The sequence below is a fragment of the Henckelia pumila genome, chromosome 4 (genome assembly GCF_033568475.1).
Source record: "Henckelia pumila isolate YLH828 chromosome 4, ASM3356847v2, whole genome shotgun sequence".
Taxonomy (NCBI): Eukaryota; Viridiplantae; Streptophyta; class Magnoliopsida; order Lamiales; family Gesneriaceae; genus Henckelia; species Henckelia pumila.
In genome coordinates this window covers 124,958,976-124,980,858 of record NC_133123.1, presented here as the reverse complement: position 1 = coordinate 124,980,858, position 21,883 = coordinate 124,958,976, and the positions used below count along the sequence as shown (strand labels likewise).

General features: G+C 33.2%; 1 pseudogene; it reads left to right on the top strand.

Moving 5' to 3' along the window:
* Nucleotides 1-8,623: 8,623 nt before the first annotated feature.
* Nucleotides 8,624-10,211, top strand: LOC140861689 (E3 ubiquitin-protein ligase PRT1-like; annotated as a pseudogene).
* Nucleotides 10,212-21,883: the final 11,672 nt, after the last annotated feature.

The window sequence follows — 21,883 nt, the reverse complement described above, 5'->3', positions numbered from 1 at the left end:
AAGTTTCAACAGACTCATCATTCTATGAGGCACGACTACTCTGTTCTTGTACCAAACTAGACTTGACATAGTGAATGTACTTGCATGCCTTTGCGTATATTCAGTTTTGGTTTAGTACTTGTCTCAGTTGGTCTGCAATCCTTGTCATTAAATCCCATACTATTTTTGCCTCCAATAGGTTTTTGTGACTCTTGCAATTCTGTCAACAAAAATGATGACTTATTCTAATTTTGAATAAGTTCAATGATCCACAAATTCTCTGATTTTAACAGATGACTCTCAACTTGTAGCTTATCATTTTCAGTCTTGAGCTTAATAATCTCTACCTCTAGATCTTTTCAATTGACGTCTAGACGGATTCGGTTGTGCAGTCTGGAAAATAATTTTTCATTTCTTTAACTTCCTCAAATACTAAGCACAATCTTTGGTACTCATTATACATGTCATGCATTGCTTCATCTAACTTCTCTCATGTAAATTTATTGGATTTGAAGTCAACTACATGTCCACTCATGAAAGTTTGCTCTGGTGCTTGCTCATTGACGATTGGTTGCTCATCATGAGCCATGAAGCAAATTTCTTCATTTATATTCAAGGTTTTATTTGAGCATCATGATTATTCAATAGACTCGATTAATGAACTCCTGTTCTCTTTAGTATTCATTTCCCCATCGCCTAGCTTGATCAATCGCCGCCAAAGATTTTTAGCCATAGAGCAAGTCTCAATAGTCTTGGTCGTGCAGTTGTCCATACTGGTGTACCAGAATCTCTTGGCTAACTCACTGAAAATAGCCATAAGAAATTAATCCAGAGACGATAAAGAACATTGCTCTGATACCACTTGATAGGATGAGTTTTGGGTGTCTCAAGTGCTCTTAAACTGCTCAACAAGTGAATGCTAATTTCCATGCTCAAATTGGTGTAGAAGTTGACCCTTCAATTTACTAAGTTGAGTTCGGTTTAGTTAGTCAACTGAACTAGGGGTGCAAACGAACCAAGCCAGTTCGTGATCTTTACGAGCCCGCTTGATAAATATTTGATTTGTATTCGAGATTATCGAACTCGAGGCGAATTCGAACATGTTCGAACATTTTTTCGAGCCGAGCACGAGCCAAAATTATTTTGTTCGATAGTTCGCAAACCTTAATATTTAATTAATATAATATAATTATATAATAAATATATATACATTTCAAAATTTTTCGAACATTTCGGGATTTTCGAACTATAATATCTGAGCAATAGTTCGGTATTAGGTTCCAATGTTTCGAGCCAAACTCGAACTCGAAATTTATTTTGAGCCGAGCTCGAGCAAAAATATTTGAAATTATCGAGCTTCGAATTGAATTCGGCTCGATCGAACTCGAATACACTCTTATCGAGCCGAATTTGAGCCTTAAAATTTTATCATTATTTGGCTTGATTCGGTTCGTTTGCACCCCTAAACTGAACTGCATTCTTTCTCGCATATCCATGTTAATCAACCAACTTTAACTAAGTGCGGAATGAGTCAGCTAGCAGATTGAAGTTACGAATGATTGTGTGAGAGTGTTTGATAGAAACTAAACAATACAAGAATTTGTTTACGGATAGCTTAGCATACAGTTTCTCCTATCTCAACGTCTTCAAAACTGTTCTTAAGTGGTCAGCACGATCACACAATTTCTTAGAGTATATCAAAATATCATCGATAAATATGATCACGAAATCATCTAGATACTTTTGAAATACTATATTCATCAATCCCATAAATACTGCTGGTGCATTCGTTAGACCAAAAGGCATGACTATAAATTCATAATGGCCATACTTGGTTCTAAATGCAGTCTTAGGAATATTGTCATATCTTACTCTCAATTGATGATAGCCAGATCGTAAATCAATCTTCGAATATACTGACGAACCCTACAATTGATCAAATAAATCATCTATACGAGGTAAAGGATATCGATTCTTTACCGTAGCTTTATTCAATTGCCGGTACTTAATACATAATCTCATCGATTCGTCTTTCTTTCTAACAAACAAAACTGGAGCGCCCCAAGGAGAAATACTCGGTCGAATATAACCTTTGGCTAACAGATCTTCAAGCTGCTCTTTCAGTTCTTTCAATTCAATTGGTGTCAAACGGTAAGGGGCTTTCGATATCGGCTGTGTACCTGGCATCAATTTTATACTAAAGTTTATCTCTCAAAACGGATGCAATCCCGGAATCTCATCAGGGAAAACATCAGCGAATTAACTAACCACTGGCAAGTCAGCCAATTTCGGGCTAGTCTTCAGTACATCAACTGCATAAATAAGGAATCCTTCCGCTCCTTTCTGCAATAAATCAGTCATAGCAAGAACAGATATCAAAGGAATTCTGGCTCGTGATCCCGTACCATAGAAATTTCCATTCATCAGCCATATCAGGTCTGAATCTTACAATCTTCTGAAAACAGTCAACTGTAGCTCTGTACTTGGTTAACATATCGAAACCGATAATACAATCAAAGTCAGATAAACAAAGCACAACACAATCAATCTCAATCTCATGACCCTCAAACTGCAAGGTACAATTTCTTATCGACTTCAGTGATATAATACCTCTGCCCAAAGGTGATGAAATAGACACTACAGTAGCTAAGGGTTCAACAGGCAATTCATATAATGCAACAAATTGCTCAGAAATAAAGGTGTGTGATGATCCAGTATCAAATAAGACATAGGCAGGATAACCATAAATGGAACAGTTACCTGCAATCACATCATCAGGTGCAGCTTGTGCTTGCTCCTCAGTCAGTGCAAACACTCGAGCTTGTTGCCTCTGCTGCTGGCTCCCAGCTTGACTTCCTCCAGCACGGCTCTTTGATGATTGCTGAAGTTGGAATGAATGCACTGAAGATTCTTGCCTCTCTGGCTGTGTCACTAATCGAGATGATCCAACACCCTGTGCACTTCCAGAACCCCATTGTGGACATACTCTCGAAAAATGACCCGGTTGTTGGAAAATGTGACAACTGTCAAACACTCCTCTACACTGCTCATTGGTGTGACGTCCTCCACATTTAGAACAGTAGACATCAGAAGTACCGGATTTTTGTCCACCTCTAAACTGTTTGGATCCACTTGAACTCGACGAGCTACTACCTGATCGCTTAAACTATTTGCTTTTGCCCTTAAGGAAATTCTTCTTTCCCCTAATGCTACCTCCAGCATCAAATCGAGGTGGTGGTGGAATCTGTGGCTGCTCTTGTGGTTGTTTCATCGGTTGTGGCACAAACTGTGTTCCTCGTTGCATCAATATCCCTGCTTCAGCTCCCTTTGCACGATTCAGAGCATCGACAAAGTTATTCGGTCTTCCAGCATTTACAAGAGTGAACACATCTGGATTCAAGCCATTTATAAATTGATCGGCTTGAGCTTCATCACTTTCAGCAATATGCGGAGCGAACTTCAATAGACTTGTAAATTTTGCAACATAATCTTCAATATTCATTTGTCCCTGTTGCAAACATGCAAACTCCGCTCCCTTGTCCTTACAATAAGAAACAGGAAAGAATCGCTGATAGAAAGCAGTTTTAAATACAGACCATGTGATAACTGTACCTCGATGTTCATATGCCCTCTTCGTCGCTATCCACCAACTCTTTGCAAGTCCGTGTAGTTGATGAATCACCAGTCTTACATGACAATCATCTGTATACTTGAGGGATTCAAATAACTGCTCAATATCCTCCTGCCAATTCTCACAATCCACAACGTTCTCAGTTTTTTTGTAACTTCGGTGGTTTGAAGGATTGAAATTGTTTCAGCAATTTTTCCATCGGATTTGCATCACCACTCATTGTATCAACAGAAGTACTACCATGTCCTCATTCAGGTGCTGTTACTGGTACCTATGCAGCATTAGTCTGTTCTGGCTGATTCACTGCCAAAGTATGTCTAGTATTCGGTGCTGGTCGGGGAGGCATATCTGAGAATCAAAGAGATTAGTGTACAATTCATCATCATATACACAATTCTGTCTCAGTCCCTCTCTGATTAGCACTTTCATGCCTTCTCAAAAGATCGAATCTGACTCAGTCTCAGACCAACATGCTTCCAATCATATCAGATAACAGATAGCATGCAATTATTACAGCTTTAAATCAATTATGATAATAAACATGCTTCAAGAATAAATAAATCAGAATAGAAGACTCGATCTACCCCGCTCATCTATTCTCAGTCCGTGAAACTTAATCTCTGATACCACATGTTGTGGGGACCTCGGGTTGCTAATCTCATCTTAGGGCAATTAATGATTAATAAACAATTAACCAAGTAATTAAAATAATATCAAACCAAGAGCTAAAAAAAATATTTTAAAAAAACTTAGCACCTCGCTCGATCGGGCAAATTCAGCCGATCGAGCGAGCTAGGAGTTCAAGCTCTCGGGTCTGCAATATTTTTGGCCTCGCTCGATCGGTGGAACTCATCCGATCGAGCGAGCCCAAAGTTCCATTTCTCTGTTTTGCAAATTTAAAGGCCGCGCTTGATCGGTGGAGTTCACCCGATCGAGCGGGCACCCTGTCCAGAAAATAAGCAGAACATATTTTTGCTGTCAAAATGTGGAACATTCAATCCAAATCACCGAGAACCAACTCAAATCATGGTTCATAAAATCAGGAAACATGCATATATTGATAGTACCAAGTATTAAGCATAAATCCATGCTTTTCTTACATCAAACGGAACATTAAAAAGGCATTAACCACAAACTACACAAAATATCAAAATTTGTACTTAAAGTCTTAAGTTTCATAACAAGTTTGATGTTATCTAAGGTACATCATTTCAGCTAAAACCCGAGTCCTCACGTGCTAAACTCTTTCCCGAGCTGTCAATGGCATCTTTGACTAGCTCTTGCCCCCTCTGTTGCCATGCACACATACAAAACAAAGCAACTGCGGATAAACTCCGGTGAGAAATCATTCTCAGTATAATCGACATATAAAGCGTTAAATAAATCATATCAACTATAATCGTAATCGACTCAATAATAGAGTAAATAACGCATATATTGATCAAGAATTGATTCTTAAAACGTTGTTTCCATCAAGATTCGTAACCGATCTTGACATGAATATTCATCTATCGTTGTCATTCTGGACTAGAAAATAAGATCGCCTCAGATCTTGGCAATAGAATCAATTCAATATCATATCATCTCATCATCGTATCGACTCAAATTCAAAGATCCATTACCTGAGATGGATCGACAACATCAAAATCAAATCGAAAAGATAAACAAGTATGTGATTTTGGCGGGACAAGTCAAGAAGCTTCATTCTCGAGTTACAAACCCCTGACTTGCGATGTTGTCTTATACCTTCGTATTTTCTCGGTTTGAACGCTTAAAATCTGAAACATAACATCCAAACATTCATATCAACCTTCTTTCAAATCTATCATTTCAAAATCAATTCAAAATCATCAATAAATCTTCAATCAAAATCACTTCAACCTCAACTTCTTCTTCTTCGGTTCGAATTCAAGTTCATGAGTTGTTAGCCTTCAATACTAATCTGAAATTGAAGAATATAAATACCACAACGTCAACAACATCTCAAAGAACGTCTCAGCTCAAACATAATCTATCAAAACGGTCTCAAAACACAAATCGACGGCGTAGCGACTGAAAATCGGTAACCGACATAATATCGAAACCATTCTAACTTCATATGCCACTTCTAATCAATTCATCTCAGTCATATACCATCAAAAACCAGCATAATCATAAGCTATACAATTCAAAACACTTGCTGGAAATCATATCAAACACAACCGATAGCCGTTCGTCGATTCGGTGTCGATACGATGCAACAAATAATCTCAAGAACATAACATATACTCAAATTCTGATCTCTACCATATCTCAATCTTCAAAACATGCCGAAAGAAATAAAGACTTACACTAGATCGAAGCCCTCGTCGCAAGGATTCCAGAACTATTTTCTGAATCGAAATCGGACAATCGGATCAAAAGTTACGGAGTTTTGAAAATCAAAAATCAAAGGAAAAGGAAGATCTCGACTTTTTCTTCTGAAAATCTGAAGTAAATATTGCATGCACACGTAAACATGCTGAGTAATCAATAATAATCTGATAATTTCAAGTAATATTGCAATTTAGCCCCTGAAACTTCATAAATTGCAATTCAGTTCTCTGCCCTCTTTTTAATTCAATTTCAATCCTAAATAATTTAAGAATATTATAATTTAAATCGAAACTCTAAATATTCCCAAATTAAATATACTCGGATTAAAATTAAATAAATTCGAATTAAATTAAATAATCATGGGCCTTGCACCTCGGATGGTTTCAGTCTTGCTATCGTTCAGTTTTGGTAATTCGGTTTAGCTTTGTTGAAGCAGTTTACCTCTAAGTGACTGATTCAGTTTAGATTGATAAACTGAATGCAGTTTACCAAGTGAACTCAGTTTGATTGCTTTGATCCGATTGATGGTTTCAGTTTGGCTCTGGTCAACAATACGTCAACTAAGTTTTGCCTATTTCAATTTGGCTTTAGTCAAAGTTAACTTAGTTTACTTATGCAGTTTTGCTCAAAAACTTGTCGAGTTTTCTTCCTCAATTTTTCTCATATATTTTCATCAATATCAAAATTATTTATGTTCCGACAAAAGTTCTTAATTATTTATATATTGCACGTAACACATGCGAAGACTTTTAATATTAAATAAGATATAGAACAAAGCTGTGACGATTAAGAAAACTAAGAAAACTAATATTTTTAAACGAAGTTCGAAAGTTCCGAACCTTAATTCGTACATTTTTTATTTATGAAACTAACATCAACCTTTGTAAGATTGATGTATATATATATATATATATATATATATATATATATATATATATATATATATAAATTGTACATTCGTTCGCTTGGATTTTCATATTTTGTGTGTCTTAATAGAATTGCAACCAATATATGTTTCAAATAAATTATATCAAATCAAAAATTTTAAATAATTTGTCAAATACTAATTTTCCGTGCTACACGAGTAAAATACAACTTATACAAGTTATATAAAAATTATCATGTATCTATCTACTTTCAAAAATTCATTAAATATTTATATTTATATATAACAATGTTAAATGTACATCCAAAATATGATGTACATCGATATTTACATGAATTTGAAAACAAAATCCAATTTGAAATCTCATTTTTTTTTATTAATAAACCAAGAACACTATAAAGATACATTCAATATTATGTACATAGATATTTACATATTGTGACATTTTGCTATTGTATTGATAGTACAATTGAAATTTTTTTAAATTAAAATTTTGTGATATAAAAATATTAATGACGTACATGTAGCATCATCTTAGAAATTATATAAATATAACAAAACTATGTCCAAAATTTTTAAGTCATGATAATAATAAATTTTTTTGCAGGTTTATATATATTTTTTTTAATACAACTATGATTGTTTTTAAAATTAGATATTAAATTTGTAAAATGAAAGACCAAATTAAACCAAGGCCGGCTCGAATGAGACATGAACCGGAATGGTTATATATGTTCGACTTTCTTCCATAATCTTTCGGTCTTCTGGATTCACTTTTCGATATATCGTATTAAAAATATTGGTATGAAAAATATTCATATCGGTATCGATATCGAAATTATGAAATTTTTGTATGTAAAAAGTCCATACTAATACAATATAGACATCGAAAAAAAAATCGATATACAAAAAAAAATCGAAAAAATTTAATCCAGAATCCTGAAAAATAGATATATATTTTATTTCGTTATCCAACCCTACCCAGCCCTCCTCTCTGTCAGTGTCACACAGGGCTGATCGGAAAAATTTAAAGAAATGGCAAAAGATGGACATTTTGTCACAATATTTTATTTCGATATTTACATGAATTTGAAAACCAGATCAATTCAAAATCTCATTTTTTTTATTAATAATACCACACTATAAAGATACATTCAATATTATGTACATAGATATTTACATATTGTGACATTTTGCTATTGTATTGATACAATTGACATTTTTATTATTAAATTTTTGTGATATAAAAATATTAATGACGTACATATAGCATCATCTTAGAAATTATATAAATATAACAACACTATGTTCAAAATTTTAAAGTCATGATAATAATAATTTTTTCTGCAGGTTTATATTTTTTTTAAAACAACTATGATTGTTTTTAAAATTAGAAATTAAATTTGTAAAATGAAAGACCAAATTAAACCAAGGTCGGCTCGAATGAAACATGAACCGGAATGGTTATATATGTTCGACATTCTTCCATAATCTTTCGGTCTTCTGGATTCATTTTTCGATATATCGTATTAAAAATATTGGTATGAAAAATATTTATATCTGTACCGATATCGAAATTATAAAATTTTGATATGCAAAAAGTCCGTACTAATACAATATAGACATCAAAAAAAATTTCGATATATCAAAGAAAAAATTGAAAAAATTTAATCCAACATCATGAAAAATAGATATTTTAGTTCGTTATTCAACCTTATCCAGCCCTCCTCTCTGTCGGTGTCACACATGGCTGATCGGAAAAATTTAAAGAAATGGAGAATGAATCGGATTATGATGGATCGGGGATGATTCACGAAGCATATAATTTATTCGCCGGTGCCATTTCATTGTTTTTTTTTTCCTGCATTCGTTTGCCAATATGTTTGTTTGTTTTTAATGTCAATTTGAGGTCAATTGGTCTGATGCAATTGTCGTACATTGGTTTTCCATTGATCTGAATTTGAGAGGAAAAAGGTCCCAATAGTTGATGCGCAATATGCGTGTTCTTGGAAGATGGTTGTTTGTGTATTATCTATGATTTTTCAGTAATGCACGAATGTATATTTTCCTGGTTTTGTTTGATTTCCAGTTTGTGCTTTCTAGTTGTTATTGCTATGAATGGGTAGAAACCAGCTTGGTGTGTATATTAATTAATCATGTAGTCTTTGAAGTTTCGTTGACATGTTCAAATTGCTGTTATAGTGCATGTTCATGCCTACCACCTGTTTGATCACTTGTTTTCTTTAGAAATATCTCAAGGCAATTAAACTCTCTTGTTTTTTTTAATGTTTTTCTGCAGAGATTTTCTATACAAGCCTGTTGTGACTAATTCTTCCCTCTCATTTGTCACAGCTTGTGGTCATATCTCCTGTTTCTGGTGTATTCATAAGTCCATGAGTGGTTTGCACAAGTCCCGTTGGTTGTCCGATATATAGGAACGGGTATTATCATTTTCCTTCAATATGATGCTCTTGAAAATGTATCCTCTTGCCTTTTGAGAAAGGAGGAAACAATTTTAGTTCAGCTTTACTGTATTATAGTTCTTTTGGTACTTGGTTGATGATAACTGATGCAAGCTCAACCAGTGGTTTATGCAATTTGATAATTTTTCATGCTGCAGAAGATGAGAAGTTAATGAGCTATTAATCGCCACAAGTTATTGGAAGACTAGTAGTCATCCAGTCCCCTGATTCTTTACAACCATGCATATATATCTCGAGCTGATTCATCACTCAATCCGTGATCTATAGGCAAGGAGGAGATTCCGGGGAGGATGGAGCAGGTTGGACCTGTTCCAGTTCATCCAGAGACTGGCATCTCAAACTTACCGGCTCACAAAGAAGATACTTTGACAAGTACTAATGCTAGCAGTATCAAAGATAAAAATATGAATCCTGGAAATCTTAGAACTTGGAAGCCAGTTTCAGCCGATGAAGTATTGTGTGGTTCCTGTAAGCATGTGCTGTTCCGACCTAACTGTGGTCGCGATATGATTTGTTGACGCCATGCATCCTGATCTTTTATGGGAAAATTAAAAAAATTTATGTTCAACCTTAGAATTGATACGGTTCCTTTAAAGGCTAAACCACATCATATTTTTAGTATTTTGTAAATGCTGCATTATCCTCATGTGTGAAGTTTGTCAACATCCACTTCCAAGTGACATTCCAGAAGTATGCTTGGAGTTTGATCATTTTCTGGAGGAACAATTCCCTAAAGAATATGGGTTGGGGAAAGATCTACAGATGAAACAAGGGCTATTTCCATGCGAGACTACTGACTCCAAGCGATTTTGTATGTATAATATAGAAACTGAATTTTATTGAATAAAATAAATTTGGACCCATTTATTATATATCTTTATAGTGGCACATAATTTGTATATTAATTCTAAGTTTCATACATAATAATGATATATATTTTTTTATCATGGATATAATATTCAAAAAAATAGATCAAATAATTAAATATATAATTTAAGTTAGAAATCACATAATTTTTTAATCAAGAAAGAATCCAAATATTCATTAAGATTAGAATGGGGAACAACAAAGAAAACATGCATCGATCCTTGAAAATATATATTAATTCTGAGAATATTTTGCTACTTGCATTAATGTAACAAATGAAGAAAGCACATGAACTAGATACAAAGTAAAAAATTGTAACTACGTACTAGCTAGAATTTAGAAATTTTACAATAATATTTGATTTGATTGATTATTTTGGTAGTCTTTCAATCAACAAGCCTAAAGCATCCTCTAATACTATTTGGTGTAAAGCTTGAGGCAGTTCCGACCAATCCATGCACTTTTCTCCGTCTCCCGTGACGAATTTAGATAGGAAATCTGCTGCTCTGTTGCATATGTTTGAGCCTTTTAAGGATATAGACAAACTAAGACTAAACTCATAATTGCGATGTTTTTTTTAAATATATATAATATATATAATTGCGATGTTACGGGGTATTAACACGTGCCGAATATTCACATGAACTGGATTTTGAGTTGAGATGGTAGCTAGCTAGCTCTTTACAAGTTGCGGAAAAATTATATTTGATGAGCTTCGGAATTCGGATTGGATGGAAATGGGCGGAATGCGGTCCTATGGATTTTAGTCTTAAAAATGTTTCTTTCATCGTTTGAAATCCGATAATTTAATTAAACAAATCGCTTCAAATCAATCCCATCAACGTAGGAGTTGTTGAAATATTTTTTCACATCGATATGATAGAGTTTTTGGGAGTACTTAATATAGATTATAGACAAGGACAACTCTAACCTCTTGAACTAGATTTTGAGGTGAGTTAGGTCCCAATCAACACGAAGATGAAGCCAAGAACGGGAAACAAACGCAACTCCAACATGATCTGAGATACAATTTCCCGGCAGTCGTCAGGGCATGGGGCTTGCCCGATCAAGATGGCGATTGCGGTCTTGGAGTCGGATCGCACCTCTACCGCCATGAATCCTAAACTCTTTGAGAGCCGAAGCCCGTCTCGAATGGCAATCATCTCGAGCATCAACACCTTGACTCCATACTCCATTCTTGATTCTTTCTGTTTGTCAATCGCACAACTCATTCGAAACCGAGAAGCTTTCGTCATCTTCACTCTTCCCATATGATCTCTGATAATTATACCATAGCCTCCAGTATCATTTGAGACACGATACGATGCGTCATAGTTTACTGCCACAAATCCGACAGGTGGATGTCTCCATCGGCACAAAATTGGTTGTGCTCTCTCGTCTCCTTCTCCTGAACAAGATCGACGTGGATGCGGGAACCTAATGATATTGAACTCAATCATCCGATCGAGCTCCATTGAATATATGTTGTAGACAATGATAAATTTTCCAAATACTTTGTCGAAACTCTTCTGGCTTCTAGATTTATATATATATAGGCTGTTGAATTTCCGTTTATTAAGTAAATGAACGATGCATGATTTATCATATATAGAGCAGTCGTAGTATCAATGTATCATGAATCCTAGTAAGTTTCCAATGCTAGCTTTTATCCATTCTATTTAGAGTTGATTTATCTATTAATCGGTTATAGATTTTTATTTTTAAATTTTATTTTGTAGAATTTAGAAATCATTCTAATTAACCTTTTTTTTAAAAACGTTATTAATATATTAAAAGGTTTTGATTGGGGATTATATTACCCATTTTAAAATTAAAAAAAAACACAATTTATTCTACTGTAAAAAAAAACCATATTATTTTATCCTTAATGTAGATTATTATTTAATAAAATGTTAGTTTCCTTTTTTCTATGGATAACTATTAATTTACGAAAATTCCTTATAAAATTAATTGATTTATTTACAATTTAAAAAATCCACTTTTAAAATTATTCTCCGCTTTTTACCCTTTTTCACAAAAAAAAATACAAAAAATACAAAATTTGATGGTGCATGCTACAATTCAATAAATAATGTCAAGCGAGATATATAGAGGGAAAATTCGAACCTACCCATGGGGTATTACCCAATAGGTGGTGTGGAGTGTTGTGATTGGTCTAAATTATGTGAGCCCCACATATTTTATGTGGGTCTCACATGATTGGACCAATCATGTGCTTCCACACCACCCATGGGGTAATACCCCATGGGTAGGGTCGAAGATAGAGGGTGGATGCCACAGTTTCATTTAATAAATAGAACAATTTATCGTCACTTGAATTATCTTTTTTTAAAATAAAAATAAAAAGGGAAAAAATTTAGTATTTTTTAAAATCAGAATACGTAACATACATATATTATTTAATTTAACTAATAATGTTATTAGAGTTACTTGAGTTCCTTGTTTCTAAGAATAAAAATAAATTTTAATAATATTAAGCATAAGTTTTTCTTTTACTTAATTTTATAAATAAATAATTTATGGAATAAAATAATTGCTTTTTAATAAAATAATATATTGATAGGTTATAGAAAACTTATGACTCAAAAATTGTGTTATTTATAAGTCAAAACAGAACTTAAAAAATGCAATTACTTGGATACAGCCTATCCTTTCTTCTGTGCTTTGTCTAATCTTCTTTTGTTCCATGACTTAATTTCTTTTTCCTAAAAAAATATCTCTATTTTATTTCTCCTCTTTTTAGTGCGAGTTCTATATCAGACCGAGTAGAACTCTCGATGTATTTGTATAAGTTCTTCGTATGACGACTTTTTTTTTAATTTTTTTAAAAATAATTTCAAAAATACACCACGATAACAAATACTGCAAAACACTGTCAGTAGCAGCATACGTTGGAAATTAATTTGTTTGTTTTTTGTTATTTGTTTGTTTTATTAATTATATAATTAGTAAATAATTTTGTCTATTATTTATACGTATTCAACATTTGTAATTTTTTTAAATTGAAATTTAATTTGTAATTTTAATTTTCGACTTGTGATCTACTAAAACATTATTAGGTAACAAAAAAAAATGTAACACAATTATTTTTGTAGAAAATATAATTACAATTGACACAAAATTAATAATTTTTTTCTAAGTGTTGGATATAAATTTTAAATCAAATTCATGAATTATCAATTATATTCTAACAAATATATTTGTTGTTAGTATTTGTTGTTGCACTCTACGACGTGAATTACTTATAAAACGATGAAACGATCATTACTAAAATATTTTATAATTAAACAAGTTTATTTAATTTTGATTAAACTTAAATAAGTCTACTCGATTTTTTAATTAGACTGATTTGTGTTTGTCCATAGAACTGAGGGGTCTCCACTATGTTTTTTTAAAAATTTATATTATATTTTATAAATATATATAATTAAAATTTAATTTAATTTATATTATATTTTTTTAATACAAGTTCGATTTTTTAGTTAAAAATCTTGTTAGGGCGGTTACCAATTTATTTTAATTCGTTTGGGTATGTGGAGCCAGTGGAGGCCACTCAGTTCTATGGACAAACACAAATCGGTCTAATTAAAAAAATGAGTAGACCTATTTAAGTTTAATCAAAATTAAATAAACTTTTCAAATTATCATATATTTTAGTAATGATCGTTTCATCATTTTATAAGTTATTCACGCCGTTGAGTGCAAGAACAAACAAGAACAACATATATATTTGTTAGAATATAATCGATAATTCATGAATTTGATTTAAAATATATATCCAACATATAGAAAAAAAATATTATTTTTGTGTCAACTTTAATTATATTTTTTACAAAAATAATTATGTTACATTTTTTTTTATTTTTGTTACCTAATAATGTTTTAGTTGATCACCAAATCAAAAATTAAAATTACAAAGTAAATTTCAATTTAAAAAAAATACAAATTTTGAATACAAACAAACAATAGAAAAAATTATTTACTAATTATATAATTAATAAAACAAACAAAAAGACAAACAAAAAAACAAAAAACAAACAAAGAAGAATGGGCACGGTGCAAATATTCTTATGTCCGCTGTCTATGACAGAGGACGAAGCCTATGGCACGAAATACCGCTCTCAATAACAGCGAATGCTAAAAAAACTAGAGCAGACGTTGGAAATACGCTGTTACTGACAGCGTTTTGCAGTATTTGTGCACCGTTTCATATCGTGTTGTTTTTTTGAAATTAATTTTTTTTAATTAAAAAAAACCTTTTATACAAAAACAAACTGAGTAATAATACGGCTGCTTTGTTCTTTAGCTACACATCCTCTATCTTTATATATATATATATATATATATATATATATATATATATATATATATATACGGAATGATTTATAATTTATTATGTAGTGACCCGTATCCAGGATTAGTGAGTAATGGGCAATTAATCCAATAATCATGTTAGAATAAGTTAAACATGATTAAGAAAACTTCAAATGGATTAGCAGAGTCCGGAAATGGATCCAGAACATTCGAAATAGCCAAGAAAGCTCCGAGGGATCGAACGATCCGATGCAGGTTCGGAGGATCCGAACTAGGAACGGTGCCAAGGATCGGAGGGTCTGAAGAGTTCGAATGGTCCGAACTCAGATCGGAGGCTCCGATCGAGCAAGGCCAGCTGTCCGAGATTAATACGTCACTGGTGACATCACAAGGAGGACTTCGGATGGTCCGAAGATGGATCGGAGGATCCGAACTCATGTCGGCAGGCATCCTCTGAAAGGTAGACACATGGTTGGCTGAGGGAGTTCGGATGAAGGGTTCGGATTCTCCGAACTGGTTTGGATGATCCGAACGTGGGTTCGGACGGTTCGAACATTGTCTATATAAGGGGAAGCCGAGATCATTTATCCTTGCACCTCTTCCTCCTCTCCTCTCTTCCTTTAGCTAGTATTAAACTTTTTAGGCGTCCTAATGAGAATCCGGAAGTAGCGGAGCGATCCCGGCATCATAGCAAAGCTGTGCCTAAGTTTTGAGGCAGCCGCCATTAGCAGGCTGACGATGGACGTAGGTATAGCTATGGTCTACTTAAATTATTTGGGATTTTTTAGAGTATAATAAATGATGCATGGGTATTTACATTGTAGAGCTTTTGGTAGGCTTTTGGTAGGCTTGGAACCTAAAGGTATGTAAGTACTGACTGAGATGGCCAGCATGATATATATATTTTATGTGTTGCATGAGTATGTGCTATATTTTTTTGCATGGTTTTACTGCTTTAGCACATGCATACTCTTCACTGCACCGCATCCTGAGAGATGTGAGTCACTGAAAATCTCCATAAAGGAACATGTATCTCATTTTGGAGTCGAGTCAGGTACGAAAGTTTCCATATGAGACTTGTATCCTGTTTTGGATTCGGGTTGGGAATTGGGGATACTCAGCCCCATGTTTTTCTATCACTAGGAGCAACCACGACGGTGGAGGAGACGCTATAGTTGATAGGTGAATATAGGAGCGGCACCGCGGACTATCTATCCAGCACAACCGAGTATATTCATGGCGCCTCTGAGTACTGCTTTACCTTGGTTTTAAATACATTTGTGTGCTTCATATATTATATGTATATCATTTGTAAGGCCCGAAAATATTAAATTATTAATTATGTGATTTGAGAATTAAATTCCATATTATGGGATAATATTGATTTGAGAAGTTATGGACATGATAGATTTAATTTCCAAGCCGAAAATATTTAATTTGAGAATTTATGGATTTTGAGAATTAAATTCCGAGAATTATTAAATTAAAAGAATAAATGTTCGATTTGAATATTTATGGGATTTAAGATTAAATTCCATGTTTCGGGAATTAAAGAAGATGAATTTTGAAGATACAACCCGATCAGGGACTGATTTGCAAATATCGAAGTTGCAAGGGCTAAATTGCAAAAGGCCAGGATTATTTAATTAATCCAAATTTATTTAATCTTTATCCGAGTATATTTAATTTGGGAATATTTAGAGTTTTGATTTAAATTCTAATATTTTTAAATTATTTTGCATTGAAATTGAATTAAAACGAAGGCCGAGGACTGAATTGCAATTAAGGAAGATTTGAGGGACTAAATTGAAATTAAGCAATACATATCCGATTTTATTTATAATTATCAGAATGAAACGTGTTTAGTTGAGAACAAATTCAGAAATTTGGAACAGAGGTCGAAGCCCTCTTCATTTTCTTTCGATTTCGATTTTTCAAATCGCCGTAACTTTTGATCCGATCGTCCGATTTCGATTTCGAAAGATGTTCTGGAATCCTTGCGATGAGAACTTCGATTTGATGTAAGTATTGTGAGGTTTCTGATAGATTTTGAAATCAATATATTGGGCAGATCAGATGTTGAGCATGAATATTGATTTTTAATGGTTATGTATTTCCGTATCGATGTCGAATCGGTTATTTGATGTCGTATGAATTTCAATGAGTTTTCACAGCATGTATCTTGAATGTATACTTCTGATATGCTGGGAATATGATGTTATGTTGCTGATATGTTGATTAGAAGCCATAATTGAAGTTGAAAATAGTTTCGATATTTCGTCGGTTACCGATTTTTAATCGCTACGCCGTCGATTGGTATTTTGAGACCAGTTTGATAGCTGATTATCAAGATGAGATGTTCTTTGATATGTTGATGATTTTGACTCGATTCTGAAATGAATGAATTGAACAAAGCTTGATGTGAATGTTTTGAGGTTGCAGTTCAGATTTGAAGAATTCAGAACAGAAGAAATACGAAGGTAAAAGTGGACTACTATTTGAATGAGATTATAACTCGAGATGGTTTTTATCGAGTTCCCTAAATCACATACTTATTTTCTTGATTGCTTTTATATGATCTTCTATGAATTGTTGAATGAGTCTTGATGTTAATGAATGTTATTATGATGATATATGTTGCATTCATCTTGTGAGACTTGTTCTTTGAATTTTGAAATGAACGGAAAAGTTCGAATAGACGATTTGAGGAACTATATGTGTATGGCCTGGGTGGTTGAGATAGCCTAGCATCTGATTTACATATATAGTGGCTTCAAAGTCTAGAGAAGTAAGATAAGTAACCCCACCTCGATCGGGAGAGTCGGTGGTTAGTTATGATATCTTCTTCTCGGGATCCCAACCGATGAAACGAGAGATTTTTTGAGAGAAGCATATTTTTAATCATGCATTGTCTTTTATTTATATCATGAGTTTGATATATATAACTTGATTTGCATGTTAGTTTCTTTTACTGGGAAATATGTTTCTCACCGGAGTTTATCCGGCTGTTGCTTTGTTTTGTATGTGTGCATTGCAACAGATGGGGCAGGAGCTGGTCTGAGATGACATTGACAGCTTGGGAGCGAGACTTGGCACGTGAGGCCTTGGGTTTTAAGTTGAAAGAATGATACTTAGATAGCATAGAATTTGATATGAACTTGTGCTTAGAAGCTCACTTTGAAGATGTTGTGTAGCTTTTTGTTCCATATCTTTATGCCATTTATTTGATGTAATAAGCTTTTGTTATAATGCCTGAAACTTGTTATATGTAGATATGCATGTTGTAGAAGATTTAAACCATGTTTGAGTTGGCTATGAAAGTTGGTGTTTGATTATACAAGAGTTGACAGCAAGAATGGAAAACTGAAATCTTCTGCTGCATGGTGCCCGCTCGATCGGTAGCTTTTGGCCGATCGAGCGCGGCAAGTAAATGGGCACACCCGAGAGTTTTGATTCATGGCTCGCTCGATCGGCTAACTTTGCCGGATCGAGCAAGGCTCGGAGATTTTTAAAAAAAAAAAAAATTTCTGCTCTTGATTTAATATTCTTTAATTGTTTGATTAATTGTTTAATTAATCATTTGTTGTCCTAAAACAAGATTAGCAACCCGAGGTCCCCACAACAGGTGGTATCAGAGCATAAGTTCTTGGACTGAGGTAGAAGCTGAGCGGGGTAGATTGAGTCACATGCATTTTTAGTGTTGCATGATGGTGCATTACTTGATTTGATGATTTGAATAATTGCATGTGAACATGATTTACTCTTGAAATGAAACTACTTGATTTACTGATTTGTAAATTTTCGAATTTCTTATTGATGTTGTTATAAGATTTTCCTCGGGTGATGTAAGCACCCAGAATCGAAGAAAACAGTGTTCTTTGGGTGATGTAAGCACCCCAGACTGACAGAGTTGTATGACCAGACTGAACAGAATGGTATGGTCAGATTGAACAGAACTGTTTTATTGCTCAGCTGAAAGAAATATCTCTGATTGAACAGAACAGAATATCAGCGAATGAATAGATGTATTGCAGGTAGAAGTTGTTTTGAAGAGATGTTCAGATACCTGAAAGATACAGATGAAGGACGTATCAGATTGACTGTCTACCAACTTCAAGACCTAGCAATCAGCTGATAGATTTTGATGAAGAAATTCTGACAGAATTGAGGTATATTTAATTGTTGGTAAGTGCTTAGAATAAGGTTTTAATTAACAATTCTTTGCCACAACAGATAGAAATAATGAGAAAAAGAAGAATATACCAATCAGAAGAGGAGTAATTTGAATATTGAAGCATGAATTGTTAGATTTCATGCCTACTACGATTCTTTGAATTGTAAATGATAAGAAGCTCAAGATATAGCTTGAATTAGAAGATGATGTCTGAATAAATGTTGATGACTGAAACATTTTTTTTAAAATACATAGCTTTGTCTAAAAGAACTGAAGGTGAATGACGAGGCAGAATGAATGAATTTGTAAATATGTAGTAATATGTGAGATAATCAGTACTTTGGCTGCAATTTCTACTCTAGAGCAGATATGAAGTCAACGATATGGAAGTAGTTTCTTTAACTTTAGCAGATCGAAACAGATTTATCTAAGTCTGAATGCAGAATATGCTAATGATTATTACACTCATTGTGAGAGGAGATATCCGAACGATCAGTGTAAAAATAGTTTAGGCAGATATGCTAGAATATGTTCGAAGAAACATAGATTCTAAGAAGATTCAAAATGAAAAACAGTTTCAGAAGTATACAGAGGATCAGAATGAAATTGCACTTAAGAATGAAATTACAGGTAACAAATTTCTTTTGTTTTGACCTGTTCATTATTAGTGCAATAGATATATGATAGCTGAAAGCTTATTATATAATTTCCTCTATATCAGAAAAGAGATTTTGTAAATTGAACTTAAGAATAGAACTATTGCTTCGATAAACTGAAACCGAACATGATATTGTTCATATGGAAATTATTCGGTTGCGATGAATGATAGATTATGAGACTATACCCAAGTACTGATTAGTGATAGTTTCAGATTATTGAATCACTGGATTTTGTGATTTAACCAATCAGTATGATGATAAGAAGCGATAAAATTAGATCAACAAGAACATGATGTGCATATGAATATGATGATAGTGATGGAATCTCGAATTAAGATTCTTTGATTTCGGTTAAGTGTATATGATGTTTGATTACAGAAATGTTCCGAAATAAGTTTATTCTATGCACTAGATATGTTCAAGGTCTAAACCAGCATTGGTAGTTATGCCGAATGAGTAGAGATTATAGATATGTTCCAGTAAGATTGTCGACTTTAGTTTAAGTTGTGAACTGGAATTGAATAGCGAATTGATGAGTTTATGACTTGAATACGACTTTTGAGGTTATAAGCTAGATGATAGTATGAAAATCAGTTGCAATTGAGTCTTTTCTTTAATTATGCTGAATCGATACATTAATGGAGATATGATTCTTGAAATATTTGATATTGAGTATTCATGGCGCCTGAATTATTCACTCATTCGGAGTTATGAGATGCAAGTGAGTTGTTTTCACTGTGCAGAGTTTGTTATCCAGAAGTTTTGAATTTTGGATGACCTTGATTGAGGGATTTTCTCAATCTTGATTTATTTCTTTTGATTTTGAGAATTACTTATCCTTTGATGATATTTCAGCGTATTTTAAGATTGTTGGCTCGTAACTGATAGAAGAATTTGATTATGATCCATGATTTTTGGGTTACATGATATGTATTGTCGATATTTAGAGATAGAAATGAGTAATGAAATAGTCATCCGATGAATTGATTCCAGATTTCTGTGTATTTTGGTTTGAATATTCAGACGAATATATCACCAATCAGAATGATTTTTGATTTGAAATAAGCCAGAACTGTTCAAATGATGAAAGAAACACAGAAAGTAAACTGAAGCGATGAGAATGCAATAACGAATGCCAGAATGAGATGTGAATTGAAGCCTCAGATCAGAATGAATGAATTTTATTATGATTGATTATCTGATTGTGCTTGATATTTTCGAAAATGAAATATCAGATTTTGAAGAAAATGCACAACAATGAATTTAAGATTCATCCAATAATTGTTTTATCAGAAGATAAAGCAAGTAGAGGTAACAGAATTAGTACGTTTTTGAAATTAAACGTACAGATAGTTTCTAATGAAGTTGAGAATCATTGACTAGATTAGTTCAGTGACACTTTAGAAACTCCAGAATTGTTATGAGATCATGATTTGAAGAGAATTTTGTGAAACTACCAAGATAAAGCAGTTTATATGAGGTAAACAGGTGGTAGTTATGAACAGATTGATGGATGTTACTGTATATGATGATCTGTCGGTATGATCAAGTCACTGAATTGTGATTAGATTCGTTATAAGATGAACAGTAAGCCAAGAAATATTGTTTCAGATTGAAACATTGGGTTTACTATTAAATTGTAATACAGATGATCCGAAGACTTTGAGTACTTTTTGAGGTAAAGGTACAATATATTATCCTTGAATTGGAAGAATAGTCAGAGAAGATGAATCGAATGTCGAGAATGAACTTCACTTGATGTGATACCAATTATCAACAGATCTGAATACTTTGAAATCTGTGACTACAGCATATTATACTCTGATTAATAGATAGTTCGAATTGACTAATCAGAATTTTAGAATACACTGTATGAGATGTGAATAACAGTTATTTATTCAGATCTGTGAAGAAGATAGAGATATGATGAAATTACAGGAATGATGAAAATTTATTGTTAGGATTAAGACTTTAGATTTATTCGACAGAATGTGGCATCGATGGATTGACTGATGTTCTGAGAGTTGGTTATATGTGATTGCATTATAACATTCGTCGCTTGATGGATTATCTGAGTTGATTTTCCAGATATTGAGACTATTCTCAGAACTTTAATACCTGATTCGGTATTACTTGACTTGATGTGTTGCCACTTGATGATTATAATTCCTGTAACAGCTATTGAGCCGAGTTTGAGATAATGCTATGAGGATATGATGAAAGAAAATCCGATTTCTTTGTGTTGAAATGTTACTATTGAAGTATATAATAACAGATCAGACATGAATTGTTGATATTAGATCAGATTTGATTTGAGACACACAAAGATTTTGAAGATGAATCTGTACGAAATGAAAACAGAGAAGAAAAACCAGATTTCGTAATTGAATGATAGATAAAACTTTTGAAGCTGAAACTAATTCGTTAAGCGGAAAAGTTATTATTGAAACATCATTCAATTCAGAATAGATAAAAAGCAGAGTTTAATTTGCAGATTCAGAATATGAAGTTGAC